Raw genomic sequence first — 18,392 nt, forward strand, 5'->3', positions numbered from 1 at the left:
CCACTGGCCTCCAGACTCTTGCCTATCCTGTGTTCCTGATGTTTCTGCCCACCCCCCTCCGCCGCCCACAGCTCTAGTTTTAGTCTCATGGCTCTGGTTGCCCCAAGCCCCAGCTCCAGGAAGATGACAGAGGGATCAGGCAAGCCCTGAGGTGAGTGGTAAGCTTTAAGGGCTTGTCTCTGGGAAAGAGAGAGGACAGGTCTCAGTTCCCTTGGGAGTCCTGAGGAGGAAGACAATGCAGTATCAGCAAAGGCCAGGGGCACCTGTGACCTGAGAAACAGGTGAATAGAAAACCAAACCAAACTGCTCCAGATTAGGGCAGTCCTTCCACTTCTGCTCTAATTAAGAACAGTTTCCTTTGTACTCCTAGAAAACAGAACTCCCCCCACCCTCAAGCTAGGTGGGACAGGAGGTGGGGCAGAAGAGTGAAAACAGAAGGCTTATTTGGCCCCCTTTCCTGGATTCTGTTTAAAAATAGGTTCTGGTCATGGATGACCAAGGACCATGAGCTGAACTTCCCAATCAATGGAACCAGCACAGACACTTGTGCCCACTGGGCCAGGCTGGGCAAAAGAGCCCACTCCAGAAAAAAATAGCGGGCCTTGATGGGAGAAATGGGACAGAATAGGGCACTGGTTATTTATTGAGGTGTGTGTGGACCAGCAGGAGCTGCATCATGTGGGAGCTCATCAGAAATGCAACTGCATGGGCCCCACCCAAACTGCTGAATTGGAATCTCAAAGGATAAGGCCTGGAATGTGTGATTCACCACATTCTCTATGAAGCACTTGGGGACAGGAGTTCTTTGCAGAATATGGGGACAGGAGTTTTCAGTCTTGGCTTTATCTGCCATCCCGTGAGATACCAAGCAAGCCTCTTTGTCTCTCTTGGCTTTATGTAAGGATAAGTAGACTTGATACTTTTTCCTTCAATTCTCTCCTTGTTAGTATAATCATTTAATAAGGTATGCATGTGTGTATACATGTGTATATGTGTGTCTATGTGTATGCATGCACGTGTGTCTACGTGCATATATGTGTGTGTACGTGTTGTGTGTCTGTGTGTGTGTGTGTGTGTATGTGGTTAGTTTACTTTGGTTCTTCTTTTCCCTTCACCTTCCATTCCCATGAGATGATAAAGAAAGCTTATTGGAAACAAAAACTCAGAGTCAAAACCAACCAGTGATGTTTACTGTGAAGTCCTCTGAGAAACAGGATGTTGAGGTGCTCTAAGGAGCTGCTTGGCAGCTCCTAGCAGAATAATGGGTTCTCCTGTAGAAGCAGGACACAGGTCCTTACAGACAGAAGCACAAATAAAATACCAGCTGGGATTAGAGGTGATTTAAATTTATGGATTTCTGTCAACTTTGTCACTTTAGAAAATGTTCATTCCAATTGAACTATGTTTTCTTTTCTCTTAAAATTAACTGGTTGAGCTTAAGTTTCAATGAAACATTGCTATCCAAGTTTTAAGGGCTATTAAGGGTTCATCACATTAGTGAGGTCCATTTGTTTTAGGATACACTTTGGAGCCAATGTGTCTGGGTTTGAGTATAGGCTCTAACAGTTACAAGTGAGTAATCTTGGGCAAGCCACTTAACCTCTCTGTGCCTCAGTTTTTTCACCCACAAAATGGAAATAATAGTGACTAGCACAAAGTATTGTTGGGAGGATTACATGGATTAATATATGTGAAGGACTTTATAATAAACACAAAAGCACTCACTCATAGGTGGGAATTGAACAGTGAGAACTCATGGACACAGGAAGGGGAACATCACACTCCGGGGACTGTTGTGGGGTGGGGGGAGGGGGGAGGGACAGCATTAGGAGTTATACCTAATGCTAAATGACGAGTTAATGGGTGCAGCAAAACAACATGGCACATGGATACATATGTAACAATCCCGCACATTGTGCACATGTACCCTAAAACCTAAAGTATAATAATAAAAAAATAAATAAAAGAGAAAAAAAACACACAAAAGCAAAGTACTCATATGAAAACAGACACATAGACCAATGAAACAGAATAGAGAATTCAAATAAAGCTGTACACCTAGAAACATCTGATCTTCGACAAAGTCAACAAAAATAAGCAATGGAAAAAAGACTCCCTATTTAATAAATGGTGTTGGGACAACTAGCTAGCCTTATGCAGAAAAATGAAACTGGACACCTTCCTTTCATTATATACAAAAGTTAACTCAAGATGAATTAAAGATTGAAATTAAAGATCTCAGGGCTGGGCACAGTGGCTCAGGCCTGTAATCCCAGCACTTGGGGAGGCCAAGGTGGGTGGATCACCTGAGGTCAGGAGTTCGAGACCAGCCTGGCCAACATGGTGAAACCCCATCTCTACTAAAAACACAAAAATTAGCTGTGTGTGGTGGCATGGAGCTGTAATCCCAGCTACTCGGGAGGCTGAGGCAGGAGAATTGCGTGGACCTGGGAGGTGGAGGTTGCAGTGAGCCAAGATCATGCCATTGCATTCCAGCCTGGGAGACAAAGCAAGACTCCATCTCAAAAAAAATAAAAAATAAATACAAAATTAAAAAATTAAATGTAAGACCTCAAACTATAAAAATCCTAGGGAATATCATTTTGGACATTAGCCTTGGCAGAGAATTTATGACTAAGTCTTCAAAAGAAATTGCAACAAAAAAATTGAAAAGTGGAACCTAAGTTAGCTAAAGAGCATCTGCACAGCAAAAGAAACCATCAACAGAGTAAACAGGCAACCCACAGAATGGGAGAAAATATTTGCAAACTATGCCTCAACAAAAGTCTAATATTAAGAATCTACAAGGAACTCAACAAGCCAAAAAAAAAAAAAAACCATTAAAAAGTGAGCAAAGAATATGGACAGACACCTCTCAAAAGAAGACATGCAAGCAGCCAACAAACATGAAAACAAAATGCTCAACATCACTGATCATGAGAGAAATGCAAATCAAAACCACAATGAGATACCATCTCACACTAGTCAGAATGCTATTATTAAAAAGACAAAAAACAACAGATGCTGGTGAGGCTGTGGATAAAAGGGAATGCTTATACACTGCTGGTGGGAATATAAATTAGTTCAGATCCTGTGGAAAGTGATTTGGTGATTCCTCAAAGAACTTAGAACTACCATTCGGCCCAGAAATGTTATTAGTGGGTATATACCCAAAGCAAAATAAATCATTCTACCAAAAAACACCTGCACTAGAATGTTTATTGCAGCACTGTTCACGATAGCAAAGACAGGGAATCAACCCGTCAATGGTGGACTGGACAAAGAAAATGCAGTACATATACATGGAATACTATGCAGCCATAACAAAGAATGTAATCGTATCCTTTGCAGCAACATGAATGGAGCTGGTGGCCAAAATCCAAAGTGAATTAATGCAGGAACAGAAAAATAAATACCAGATGTTCTCACTTACAAGCAGGAGCTAAAGATTGGGTACACATAGAAATAAAAATGGGGGCTGGGCATGGTGGCTCACGCCTGTAATCCCAGCACTTTGGGAGGCCAAGGCAGGCGAATCACCTGAGGTCAGGAGTTCAAGACCAGCCTGGCCAACATGGTGAAACCCCATCTCTACTAAAAATACAAAAATTAACTTGGTGTGGTGGCAGCCACTTGTAATCCCAGCTACTCAGGAGGCTGAGGCAGGAAAATTGCTTCAACTCAGGATGCGGAGGTTGCAGTGAGCCAAGATCGCACCATTGCACTCCAGCCTGGGCAACAAGAGTGAAACTCTGTCTAAAAAAAAACAAACAAATAAAAATGGGGACAATAGACACCAGGGACTATTAGGGGGTGATATGGTTTGGCTCGGTGTCCCACCCAAGTCACATCTTGAATGGCAACCCCTACCTGTTGAAGGAGGGACCTGTAATCCAAACATGTGAAGGGAGGCAGGTGATTGGATTATGGGGGCGGTTTCCCCCATGCTGTTCTTGTAATAATGTGTGAGGTTTTTTTGTTTGTTTTTTTGTTTGTTTGTTTTGAGATAGAGTCTCACTCTGTTACCCAGGCTGGAGTGCACTGGCACGATCTCGGCTCACTGCAGCCTCTGCCTCCCAGGTTCAAGCAATTCTCCTGTCTCAGCCTCCCAAGTAGCTGGGACTACAGGTGCCTGCTACCAGGCCTGGGCTAACATTTGTATTTTTAGTAGGGTGGGTGGGGTGGGGGGGTTACCTTGTTGGCCAGGCTGGTCTTGAACTCCTGACCTCAGGTGATTCAACCCCCTTGGCCTCCCAAAGTGCTGGGGTTACAGGCGTGAGCCACCGCTCCCAGCCCCTGAGTGAGTTCTCACAAGATCTGATGCTTTTAGAAGTGGTGGTTTCCCCTGCTCTTCTCTTTCCTGCCACCTTGTGAAGAAGGTGCCTGCTTCCTCTTCTGCAATGATTAGAAGTTCCCTGAAGCCTCCCCAGCCATGCAGCTGGGAGTCAATTAAACCTCTTTCCTTTGTAAATGACCCAGTCTCAGGAAAGTTCCTCATGGCAGTGTGAAAACGAACTAGTACAAGAGCGAAAAGGAAGAGGGGGCCAAGGGCTAAAAAACTACCTATTGAGTACTATGCATACTACCTGGGTGATGGGGATCACTTGCCCCCCAAATCCCAGCATCGTACAATAAACCCATGTAACAAACCTGCACATGTGTTCCTGAATCTAAAATAAAAGTTGACTCTATATATTACATATAATATAAAATATATGTATAATTACATATAATATAAAATATATAATATAAAAATATATATAATATATGTAGTATGTAATATATAATATATAATATATAATATATATATTCACTAAGCACTAAGAATGCAGCTTGTCATACTTTGGCTCTGATCACTATTCAGGTCAATTTGACTCAAGTCTCTTCTGTTCAAATTCAGAGTCGCGTGGCTTCTCTGAAGCTCAGCCTTGCTGGGGACAGGGCTGGTATCAACTTTCTCTGTCATTTCTACAGCAGGATCCAGCTGCATTTGGTGCTAACTGCCTCTCATTTGTTTATGAGGTAACTGCTTTCTCTCTTTTCATTTCACTCTCTCTTCCCTCCAATTTCCATTTCTTTTGTGAAATGGTTAAAGTGCTTGACATAATTAGCTGTTAATTGTTAGCAGCTGTACCCATTATCAGTTTAATGCCTAATTAATTGCAACAATTAATGCCGCCGTCCTGTCTTAGGAACTGTTGATGAGGGAAGACTGGTGTTGTTGAAGTTATATCTTAATTAATTTACCTCCAATTTTTAGCATTTAACTAAAAATCCCAAATTGGAAGCTGTTTTCCTCATATGAGTAATTGATGAGTAGAAGGTCTCAGTGCAATGCACAGTGGCCTGGGTCCACCCTTTGCAAGCTGAATGTCTCTCAATGTCAGTATCTGCAGTCAGGAAGTGGTTTCCAGCAGCCACCTTACTAGATGGCGGGGCCCTGTGCACAAATGTACTCTTCTCTGTAAATTTTTCTGTGCTGTATTGTTTTGAGAAAATGACAAGCCAAGAACCTCAAGAGCCAACAGCTTCTTCCACCAGACTTTGTTCAAAACTGCACTGGAGTACATATCCCATTGTAGATGACTTGTGTGGGAATCTGACCTGGGTTGAGCATCTTCAGGGCAAGCCTGCCTGGGTTGTGACTGCACCTGCAGCATTAGTAGGATGTTCAGTCCACTATTGAAGGGAAAACTGAATGGATGAGTCCTAGTCTCAGCGTATCTAGCTCCTCTTGTGAGCCGGGCTTGGTGCTATATGCTTCACACACATAACATTTTTTTTCCTAATTCTCAAAATAACTCTGCAATGTGGACATTATTTTCCTTTCTATCTTCTTATTTGTGGATGATGAAACAAAGGCTTACAGAGATTATGTAACTGGCAAGTGACAGCCTTATAGCTCAAACCTACATGATTCCAATTGCAATAAAGGCTTGCCACCGTACAATATTGCCTTTCTTTGAATGAATGAATAGGTGAATCTTTTGTCACTTTGTTCTGAGGTGATCCGTTGACTTTTAGAGTCCTAGGACTCTACATCCCTTTGGGCAATCCCACTGTCTATCATCCTGTGAAGAGGTCAATCCTGGTACGGGAGATGGAGATGGGCCAGGTGGGCTTTTGACTTGGCAGTGGGATATAAAGGCAGGTGGCAGAGGCAAGCATAAGAAACAGGTCTTCCTTCCTTCCTTCCTTCCTTCCTTCCTTCCTTCCTTCCTTCCTTCCCTCCTTCCCTCCTTCCCTCCTTCCCTCCCTCCTTCCCTCCCTCCTTCCCTCCTTCCTTCCCTCCTTCCCTCCTTCCTTCCTTCCCTCCCTCCTTTTCTTTTCTTTCTCTTTCTTTTTCTCTTTCTCTCTTACCTTTCTTTCTCTCGTTCTTTCTTTCTCTCTCTCCTCTCCCTTTCTCCCTCTCTCCCTCTCTCCCCCTCTCCCCCTCTGCCTCCCCTCCCCCTCTTCCCCCCCTCTTTCTCTCTTTCTTTCTCTTTCTATCTCTTTCTTTCTCTCTCTCTCTCTTTCTCTCCTTCCTTCCTTCCCTCCCTCCTTCCTTCCTTTCTTTCTTTCTTTCTTTCGTTCGTTCGTTCGTTCGTTGAGACGGTCTCCCTCTGTTGCCCAGGCTGGAGTGCAGCGGCATAATCTCCGCTCACTGCAACCTCCCTGCCTCGGGCTCCCGTCACTCTCTTGCCTCAGCCTGCCAAATACCTGGGATTGCAGGCACACACCACCACGCCTGGCTGGTTTTTGTATTTTTGATGGACACGGGTTTTTGCCCTGTTGGCCAGGTTGGTCTCCAACTCCTGACCTCCAGTGATCTGCCCGCCTCGGCCTGCCGAAGTGCTGGGATTACAGACAGAGTCTCGCTCACTCAATGCTCAATGTTGCCCAGGCTGGAGTGCAGTGGCGTGATCTCAGCTCGCTACAACCTCCACCTCCCAGCTGTCTGCCTTGGCCTCCCAAAGTGCTAAGATTACAGCCTCTGCCCGGCCACTACCCCGTCTAGGAAGTGAGGAGCGTCTCTGCCTGGCCACCCATCGTCTGGGATGTGAAGAGCGCCTCTGCCTGGCCGCCCCGTCTGGGAAGTGAGGAGCGCCTCTGCCCGGCCGCCCATTGTCTGGGAAGTGAGGAGCACCTCTGCCTGGCCGCCTCGTCTGGGAAGTGAGGAGGAGCGCCTCTGCCCGGCCGCCCCGTCTGGGAAGTGAGGAGCGCCTCTGCCCAGCCGCCCTGTCTGGGAAGTGAGGAGCGCCTCTGCCCGGCCGCCCCGTCTGGGACGTGAGGAGCACCTCTGCCAGGCCGCTGTGCAACCTTCCAAGTGTGAAGTGACAGCCTTCATTGTAGAATGAATGAAGACACTGGCACTGATTATATAACACCTTGGCAACTATCTCAAGTCGTTGATGGTGGAGGTATTGGAATTATAGAAGAAAGCAAACACACAAATTTGACTAAAGGCGATTTTATGACTTCTTTCTATTGGCCCTGGCAAACCAAGGTTATTCTGGGTGGAAATAGCCTTGAAAAGGTGATATATATATGAACGTATCTGATTTTTTTTCCCTGTATAATTCTTACTTTGTGCATTTGATATTCAATTGTGTTTGTAATCACGGAAAAATAAAAGCATATATATATATAAAAAAAAAAGAAACAGGTCCCTCTCTTTGGGTCTGGGGGAGTCAGGAAACTATATACCCCTCAGCTATGGGAGGTGTGCTCCAGGACTCTGCTGGACAGAAAGCTTGTCCTTGTAGTATGACACAGACCAGGACCTGGGTGGGGGACACCACCAATATAAGACACCACTATCGTCTTAGGGCTTAAGCTCTGAGAGGGGCTCTGCTTAACGTCCAGGTATGGTAGGCTAAAATAATGGCTCCCCAAAGTTATCCATGTCCTTGTCCCTGGAACAAGTGAATATTACTTTATATGGCAAAAAAGGCCTTTTCATATGTGATTAAGGATTTTAAGAAAAAGAGATTATCCTGGATTGGTTAGGTGGGCCCTAAAAACAATCATGTATGCCTTCCTAAGAGGGAGGAAGAGGGATGTTTGACATTTAAAAAAAGGAGAAGGCAATGTGACTGCAGAGGCAGAAGTTTAAGTGATGCAACCACAAGTCAAAGAATGCTAGAAGCCACCCGGAACTGGGAGAAACAAGGAAGGATTCTCCCCTAGAGCCTCTGGAGAAAGCATAACCCTGTTAGCACCTTGATTGCAGCTCAGTGACACTGACTTCAGATTTCTGGCCTTCCAGAACTCCAGAACAAAGAGAATAAATTTCTGTTGTTTTAAGTCATCAGGTTTGTGGTAATTTGTTAGGACATCCACAGAAAACGAGTATGCCAAATGTGTTTCCTTTGTTACAATATTTTTGTTATCTCTAAGTCTTCAGCAAAGTTTTGTTAAGCATTAAAAAAGATAAGAGAAAATGTGATAAGAGTTGGAGTTACTTCAGAATTATCTGGTTGAGAAATTTCTTGGGGGTGAATATACACCTCATTATAATGACTTCAGGGTGGCAAATTTAGGATTAGGTCTTAATGCATATTTAAGAAAATACTCAAATACTAAATAGCTTAAACAAAGGAGAAGTTCATTTTTTGCATAAAACAAGTCTAGAGTTAGGCAATCCCAAGCTAGTGGGGGCAGCCAGCCACACAGAGTTGTCAGGGACCAGTGTACAGTCCACATCCTCGTGGTCCAGGATGACTGCTAGAGTTCCAGGCATCACATCTGAGTTCCAGAAGCAGGGCGGAGAAGGCAGAAAGAAGGGTCCACCTTCTCACTCTTAGGGAGGCCTCCAGGAAGTTTCTCACACATTTCTGCTTATGTCTCTTTGGCTAGAAATTAGTTTCATGTAACACAGCTGCAATGGATGATTGGAATTGGACTGTTTTACCCAGGTGACAATATGCCCAGCTAAAAAATTAGATCCTGTTGATGAAAAGAAGGGGAAATGGCTATTTGGAGGCAACTAGCCATTTCTATCTCACCAACTATTCAAGTTCTAGACAGGGGGAGGGATATAAGTTAAATTATAATTAACTAATGTGTGGGCTTTTTTTCTTTTAAGACCTCACCTGAAGTAGATTTTAGTTCTGATGCTGCAGTGTAGTCTAATGTTTGTTTGTGCAAAGTATCCAGGCAACCATGGATAGAATGGCTGTGGGTCTGAAAACCGTAAGGAACGGGAGAGGAAACAGGTTGTTTAGGTGAAAAAGAGATTTTTTTTTTTTTTTGTAAGGACAAAACGATCTGTTTTTCAATAAATTCCTGTCCTGTGGATGTGAAAATGAACTACATCTGCGATAAGATAGAAGGGGAATGGGGTGGAAGGGAGGCCAATTTTAGCTGAATAGGGAAAAGAAATTTCTAACAACTGAAAAGCCGGCAATGGTACAGCTGCCTCTCTGGGACGTGACTCCCTTTCTGGGCTGGGAGCTGCTGGGGTGCTGGGAGTGAGCCTAAAGCAGGGGCTGTACTGGATGACTTCCCTCTGATCACATGACTCCGTGGGGAGGCCCTCTAGGAGCTTGTCAGAGATCACAGTGGAGGACACAGCACCGTGGGGGTCTGTGTCTAATTAAGAGACAAATGAATGAGGCTGTCAGGGAGAGGGAACTTTCCATGCCTCAGGGTAACAAAACTACAGTTGTTGCTGGGCTAAGGCCTGGAGGTCTGTGCCAGCTTCCCAAAAAAAGAATGTAGGGAGTGTGGCTTAAGCTTGGTGCCGAGCCCTGAATCTGGACAGCCCAAGGTGGGAGGGGCCCAGGACAATGGGATGGCAGGGCCTCATTTTATTTGCCCCCTGTTGTGCTTAACTTGGTAGGGGCAGTTAGCCAGTTCCCAGCATCTTCTGAGACAAGCCTGGCAATCCGAGGGTATCAGGACCAAAGACCAGGGCCGGAGGGGAGGAAAAAGCCTGGATCTTTTCTTTGACTATATCTATATGGAATTACAGACTAAGGTCTTCTGGACTTCATGCTGAAGCTTCTCCCAGAGGCTGCGACTTGATGCATGACTGTCGGCTATTTTGTGGATGTTTGAATGATGTTAGCTCTGTTGTGGGGTAATCATAGGTAATACACTAACAAGAGCTGCCTTTCTAGCCAGAAGAAGCACAGTGGCTCTCCTTCCATGAAATAATGGCTTGTCCCCACTGTTGTGAGCACGCAGAGAAGAGGAAACATGTTTAAGGCTCTGTCTCAGGAACCTGTGGTGGTCTGGCCTATTTTGGTTGCAAGTAGCAAAAGCCACCCCCCGAACTAGGTTGAGCAGAAAGGGAAATTTCTTGCCCCCGTCACCAGAAGTAGATCTGGCACAGTGGGTTCAGGACCTCACACTCTGACATTGGAGCTCTCCTCTTGCTCTGCTCGGCATGGTTCTTTTTGCACATTGGCCCGGACTCTCTGACCTCAGCCAAGCAGTCACCTGGAAGAGATGGTTCAGGGAGCTCCAAACTCACAGCTTGCATTCCAGCTACCGCGTGTCTTCATCTCCCCTCTGTTCCTTAGCCAGAGGCCAGTTGTCTCCTAGACAAGTGTCCTGACCAGAGGGTCTTTGGAAACAGGAAGACCCTTAGCAGGAAGCGTGTAGAGAAGTCCCAGCATGGTTCTCAGGGTCTTCCATGCCTTCCTTCTTCAGTTTCCCAGGAGTGTGGGAAGGATAATTTGTTTATACGTGACCAGGCACCTTGCCAGTATTTCTGTTAGCAGTGCCAGGGCTCTGGAAGGGCTTAACATGGTGGCTGCTCCCAAGCCCTGGACAGGAGCTGCAGCCAAGGAACTCATGACGTCTCTCTGAGTGGGCCTGAGCTCCTCAGTCTTTCCTGTCACCATTCCTTATGTTAGCCTGACCTCAGAGCCTTCAAGCTCTGGACCCAGGCATGACCTCAGGCCCTTTGCTTACTGTGTGTCAGCTGCCCGTGGAGGGCCTTTGGTCTCAGCCTGTAGCTGTGGCCCCTGGAGTCTACTATTTTGGAATCATCCCAACAAAGACAGCCTTGACCTCTCCCCTGGAGGAAGCTGCTTTGACAAATGCTGAGAGGCTGTTTATGCCTCCTCAGGCTGTATTGCAGGGTCACAGCCTGCTCCACTTGCCTAAAAAACCACAAAGTCTGAGATTTCCCTTCGGGACAGGACCAGGGGCACAGGAATTTAAAGGGATTGGACATACCTGTTAAGCAAGAGAGATCTCAGTAAGACTTGACTTCTATGTTGCCACCATGTGTTCCCCGTGGTTTTTGCCTGTAGGAATCGGGGTTCCTCATGGTAAGCAGTTGAAGCCAATTCTGGCTGACACAGCGGGAAAGGTTTAGTAACAGGATGTTGGGTGTCTCACAGAATCAGCAGAGCCTGGAAAACCAGGCCCCAGGCTACACGTGCAGAATAATGTTCCATTACACGTGGCAGAACTGGGCTAATGAGAAAACTGCTGTGGCACTGTCGCTGCTGCCAACTGGATGTTCTGATTTGCATCACAATTTGCCAGGAACATGACTATTGTCACCACTGCAGCCTTCAGTGTCCATGCCACATCTGGCCCCAGAATGTCACCTTATCATCCCAGCAGCTCCTCGGCCACCTGCTTATGTCTTAGCTGCAAAGGAGGCTGGGAAAGTGACTGTTATTGTTTCTACTTTTAGGAGGCAGGATGCATAGGATGGAAAATTCCTCTAATGTAAGAAGGGTGTTTAAAGGTGCTGGGCAGCGAGGAAACTTGACAACGGCCCACCATATCAGCTGTGTAAGTTGTGTACCGCATCTTTGAGGGGAAGCAGTTTGCATGTAACTCAAGGGTGCTGCCTGAGATGGCTGATGCAGTGACTGCATCCTCAGAGGGGAGTCATGGAGGGGGAGAGCCCTCCAGGGTCAAGTCATAAGTGAGAAACACAAGTTCCTGGTGCAGTGATGGGAGGTAGGGGCTTGCAAGGGAGTTTCAGTGACGATGGCTGGAGTCTTTCCTTTCTGCATCTCCAGGGAAAGATGAGATTTGCTGTGAGTCACTCTGGTTGGTCCTAGCTTCCAGCCCTGGGTTGCTAGACTAGACTAGCAGACTTTCCAGTGTGTGTTTTCCTTAGAGTTGATTGAAGCAAAATGCTGGGCACCCATCTAGGATTCACCTAAAAGGAATCAAAGGAGAAAGGCAACACAGAGTCCCAAAGTGGGACTTAACCCAGCCATGTAATCTGTTTTAAAAATAACTTCTTCCTGTCATTCTCAGCAAGATGTGGCTCCCACAGAGTCTTGCTTGGGGACTGGGCTATCCAATACCTGAAATGGATTTCCAAAAATAAAGCTGACATTTACTGAGTGCCGTGTATCAGGCACTGTATGGAGGGCTTTACACAAATTATCTGAGTTAATCCTCATAGAAACACCATGAAGTATGAGCTGCTATTACCGCTGTTTTACAGTTGAGGAAACTCAGGTTTAAAGAGGATAAATAACTCCTCTAATGGTTAATCAGCCAGTATCAGAGCTGGGATTTGAATCTTAGCAGCCTGACCTCAAAGCCCATTTTGCTAAATTGTCTCTTTAGGATCTCGAGCTAGAAGGTAACTTGACCTCCCCAACATGAGGCTTACATTCTCCTTGGCTCTTCTAGAGTTCAATCTAAATCAAAGTTAGGTCTACCCAGCATAGCTTTTTCTATCTGTGCTAGGTCCTGCACACAAATATATAATCTAAACTTCCAGAGGGGGCAGCCCCTTCCTTAGTCACATAGCCCATCATCCTCAGATGCTTCAATCCGAGGTCCGACTAAGTCAGCAAGTGTGAGCAAAGGATGACCAGATGTTGAACTGAGACTGCAGGCAACACCTCCCTGTAGGGGTGTGAGGCTCTCACTATCTAGAGGAGAAGCAGGAAACTGCCCACATCAGCAGGAGACTCCAGATGTCTAGGGAAGAAGGAAAAGAGAGAATCATTGAAAAGGAGATAAACGGAGAACAGAGGGTTGACTGGGAAAGAATGAGGATCCCCCAGGGATGTCCCAGTGGGCTGGAGGAATGCCCTCAGACTGGATTAGACTTCTCTCTGGACCCCCTCCCTCCACATACTTTCTGATTGTGTCTTTGGGTGGTTGCATCCTCTACCAGATGACTGCACATTACACGATAACAAGGGCGAGTTGTGGGATCCTCCCTGCAGTAAGTGCTCAGTACATGTTTGTTTATTGAGATGAATAAATGAGTCCTATCCTAGGGACAGCAGGGATTTGGGAAAGTGGAGAGAGATCCAGCCTGAGAAAGGAAATCCTTAAAAAACAAAAGTCCTCTTTGAGATTGGGTTCTACATCCACGCTGGGCAGAGGCAGTCCTGGAGAGGTGAACACCTGGCAGGTGGCTATGCTGCCTGCTGAAGGATCCAACACAGAGCCCTTCCCACTCCACGGAGGCTGCTCGTGCTCTGTGAGCCCCTGGGTGACAACCTGCCTGGACCCAGAAGCTGAGGCTCTTTCCATTCTTGCTTCCAGGGAAAGAAGTGGGTGAACTCTCTATTCTGGAGTCTGAAAACTGTCAGGAAGGGAGGCATAAGTGGCACCAGGGGTGGAGAAGTGTAGAACATCAGGATTCATCCTGGTATGTTGGAAGAAGCTTCAGTGTCAGTCATTCATTCAGTAGACATTTATTGAGCGTTTAGGCTATATCAGACATTGTGCTAAACACAGGTGAGTGAGACAGACAGCCCCTGCATTCATAATGGTTATAATCTGGTGGAGAAGACAACAAATCCACACTTACAATGTAGTCTGAAAGAATTATGTTGGGGTGCTATGGGAGACAGAAGATAGCCACGGAATCCAGATTTGGGGTTGCTGGGTAGTGACATCTAAGCTAAAACTGTGAGTAGGAATTGGCTAGGAAGAAGGAAGTATTATGGCCTGAATGTGTCTCCCCAAAATTCCTATGTTGAGATCTAACCCTCAATGTGATGGAATTAGGAGGTGGGCTTTTGGGAGGTAATCAAGTCATGAGGGCGGAGCCCTCATGAGTGGGGTAAGTGCCCTTATAAAAGAGGCCCCAGAGAGCTGCCTTGCCCCCTTCCACCAGGTAAGGACACATGAGACGCATGCCCCGTATGAACCAGAAAGCCAAACCTGTTGGCACCTTGATCATAGACTTCCCAGCCTCCGGAACTTAGAGAAATAATTTTCTCCTGTTTATAAGCCACCTGGTTTATGGTCTTTTCTCATAGCAGCATGAACTGACTAAGAAAGGCAGAAAGGGAATAGGAAGGTAGTTTCAGACAGAGGGAGTAAAAACTTGACCTATTAAAAGGATCTGAAATAGCTCAGTCTGGCTGAATGTGAACTCTCAATGGAACAATGGTGAGAGATATGTCTGCGAGACCTGGTCAGCCATGATGAGGAGCTTAGGCTCTGTCTTGATATAAACTGAAAAAAGCTGTGGCTCCATGTTTCTTAGTTTCTGTATAGAGTTGCATTTGGAGAAGATCAAGCCAACCAACAAATAATAATTTAATTTAAATCTTTATCGAGATCTCTTAAAGAATGCTAAGAGGAATCCATTTCACCCGCATACCACTTCTCAGAAATGCCCCCTTTTCCTCCCTAATTGTCTCACTTCCCACAGCTCCCAAATCCCAAACTGTTTCTCTAGCCCTACTCGCTTGGTTTCCTTCCTCTCTCTTTTGCCCCCTGCCCCTCTCCCCTAGCCAATGCTGTGTGAATCTAATGACTGAGTCGGCTTAAAACAACATTAACTCAGAGCTTAAAACATGAGCTTGATAAACCTTTCTCACCCTAACACCAATTCCTGATTTTACATGTGTCCAACCAGCCTTGCAAAGGTTGAGTAGGCGGAGCATCTTTGCATTTGGACTTTCTCGAGGCCATCACACACCCACCTTCTTCTTCACCATGCCTCTACCGTGATCCAGGCAGGGTAGAAATAAAGGTGATCTGAGAAGACCTAACCTGAAAGAAACAAAAATCAGAGCCCAATTCCCCCAGCTGTGCCATTAAACCAAAGGGGCTGGGAAGAGACAGTAAATCCAGACATGAGGCCGTTGGATAGAAATGGGAAATGACATGAAAACAAAAACCACTTCAAAATGAAAAAGGTGGAGCCAGGAAAATTTCCCTGTACTGAGGAGGGTAGCACCAGAATTTTTCCAAGGCAACTGCAACCTCATGACCTGTGATGGAGAGAAAGAAGGCTGGTGATGGTAGTCAGCCAGCCTGCCGAGTGGCCCGTGGTTGTACATTTCAATTCCTGCAGACAGAGAAACAAGGAGAGAGAGAAAAGAAGGGGAAAGGAGGTGAAAGAAGGGAAGGGAAGAAGGGAAGAGGGAAGCAGAAGCAGGAATAGAAACAGGGAAGAGAGAGGCAGCATGTCATTCCGGATTCTACCACAGATCCATCACAAACTGAGTTTGGGGGACTTTCTCCAAGGGTCCTAACTCCTGATTTTTATCTCTAGTAGGTTTTAGTAGGAACAGTTGTAGAATGTTTTTTTCCTTTTTAAAAAAATCCAAGCAGATTTTATACTTTTAATAAGCTTTCCTGTTCCTGAACCGCTGTGGATAAACCATGATCCCAGAAGCCAGTTCCAGTTCTTAGTAGACAGGAAGCGTTCAGTGAGAGATGCTCCCCAAGCACCTCCGAGTCCAGAGTTGTCCTGTAGAAATCCCAGGCTGGACGGCCTTAGGGATGTGTGGAAAAGACAACCTGAAGGCCAGAACAATCACGAGAGGATGTGGACCACACTCCACCAGCCATCCAGCTATCTCTAGGAGCCAGATCCCAAACCGCTGAAGGTAACATTGGTCCTGGATGTGAAAGGATGTTTACTAAGACATGTGTACCCCAACTTCTCAGGCCTTAAGCCAGCCTGAGCTGCTGTGTGTGTATGTGTGTGTGCACACATGAATGTGCGCATACACACACCCTAATACACCCTCATCTGGGATTAGCAGCTGGAACCTAGCCTGATAATGTATACACATGGGTGAATCTAGACACCACTGTGGCCTGAGTTATCTGAATAACTGGCCTAGGCTTTCCCACTAGCTCTATAGGCCCTGCTGACAGACCCTGAAAGAGCTGGGCCAGCCAGGCCATTTCCAGGACCCCAATGTCTAAGAGCATGGCAACATTGCCAAGTGGTTAAATGGAAATAACTTCTCACAACAAGAGTATTCTTTTTTTAAAAAAAATTTTATTTCTGTAGGTTTCTGGGGGGACAAGTGGTGTTTGGTTACATAAGTAAGTTCTTTAGTGGTGATCTGTGCAATTTTGGTGTACCCATCACCTGAGCAGTATACACTACACCCAGTTTGTAGTCTTTTATCCCTCACCCCCTTCCCACCCTTTCGCCCTGTGTCCTTGAATTTCATTGTGTTATTCTTATGCTTTTGCATGCTCATAGCTTAGCTCCCACTTATGAGTGAGAACATACTATGTTTGGTTTTCCATTCCTGAGTTACTTCACTTAGACTAACAGTCTACAATCCCATTCAGGTTGCTGCGAATGCCATTGATTCATTCCTTTTTTATGGCTGAGTAGTATTCCATCATTCATATATATATATTCATATTCATATATACATACATATACATATATACACGTATATACCTATATATACACATATATACCTATATATACACACATACACCAGTTTCTTTATTCATTCTTTGATTGGCATTTGGGTTGGTTTCACATTTTTGCAATTATGAATTGTGTTGCTATGAACAAGCATGCACAAGTATCTTTTTTGTATAATGACTTCTTTTCATTTGGGTAGATACCCAGTAGTGGGATTGCTGGATCAAATGGTAGTTCTACTTTTAGTTCTTTAAGGAATCTCCACACTGTTTTCCATAGTGGTTGTACTAGTTTACCTTCCCACCAGCAGTGTACAAGTGTTCCCTGATCACTGCATCCATGCCAACATCTACTATTTTTTGATTTTTTGATGATGGCCATTCTTCTTTTTTTTGAGATGGAGTCTCACTCTGTCGCCCAGACTGGAGTGCAGTGGTGCGATCTCAGCTCACTGCAAGCTCCTCCTCCTGGGTTCATGCCATTCTCCTGCCTCAGACTCCTGAGTAGCTGGGACTACAGGCGCCCACCACCATGCCTGGTTAATTTTTGTATTTTTAGTAGAGACAAAGTTTCACTGTATTAGCCAGGATGGTCTCGTTCTCCTGACCTTGTGATCCACCTGCCTTGGCCTCCCAAAGTGCTGGGATTATAGGTGTGAGCCACTGCGCCTGGCTGATCATGGCCATTCTTGAAGGAGTAAGGTGGTATTGCATTGTGGTTTTGATTTGCATTGCCCTGATGATTAGTGATGTGTGATTCTCAGAAGATATACAAATGGCCAACAAACATATCAAGAAGAGTATTCTATAAGCTCAGCAGGAAGGCTTTGATAAATAGCTTGGGGGTAAAGGGTGAGGCCTCCCAAGGGACAAACTTGATCAACAATAAATAGCTGCTAAATCGCCTTTTAGAGAAGGTGGGTCCAGTGAAACCCAGGGCTCTTGTTTTAGTGAGGGGGACTTGAGTGTTGGGGGATAACAGCAAATTGCTCAGAGAAGCTGAGAGCTGGCAGTACTTTTTTCTTCCTCTGCCTCTCCCTGTCTGGAGTTTAAGCACTCTCTTATGGCCTTGGGTTGCCTTGGCTACCTTCTCTGATGGCATTTATATGAACACATTGCATTTATTGAGAAGGCCAACTTTTGTTCTACCTCCTTTCAGGGGGCTTCCCCACTCCCACCACCTCCACAAAGGGCTCATAAATGCAAGCCCCAACACCAGCCAGTTTCTTGGCCCTCTCCCCCAGCCCTTGCTGTTGGTGGTCTCCTCGCCTGTTCTTGGCCCCCCTGTCCCAGGCTGGGTCTTGGCTCCTGGTTCACTGAGAGCTAGACTTTGCCAGCTCCCATCCTTTTTGATTTGGGTGAGCCTACTCTTCCTGAGTTTTTAAGCTTTGGATTCTTGAAGTTTTATGCTCTGACTACTATTTGGGTTTTGGGAAGCCTCTGTTGTTTCAGATGAGAGGACTCCACCATGGCTATGAATCATGGAACCTTCTAGAAATAACCCTTTCTCTGTCCTGTTGGGCCTTATACTTTATACTGGGATGTGCAGATCTGAGCATGGGAAAAATTGGGCTGTAGAAGCAAGGCATTTTTTTTGGGTGAGAAGATCCTTTAAACTTGCTGGCAAGGGGTTGAAACAGCACCTCCACATTTGAGCTCAGAGATAACCTTGTGAAGAAGTCATAGTTATCACTGACTGAACACCTACAATAGTTGATTCTTGTTATTTGCAGGAGTTGTGTTTTGTAATGTTTTTGCTAATGTTGAATTAGCCAATAATGAACCATTTTTTCTAGGGGAAGTGCAGACCTGTGAGCCTCTGGTCACAT

Source organism: Hylobates moloch, unplaced genomic scaffold (assembly GCF_009828535.3).
Source record: "Hylobates moloch isolate HMO894 unplaced genomic scaffold, HMol_V3 SCAFFOLD_11, whole genome shotgun sequence".
Lineage (NCBI taxonomy): Eukaryota > Metazoa > Chordata > Mammalia > Primates > Hylobatidae > Hylobates > Hylobates moloch.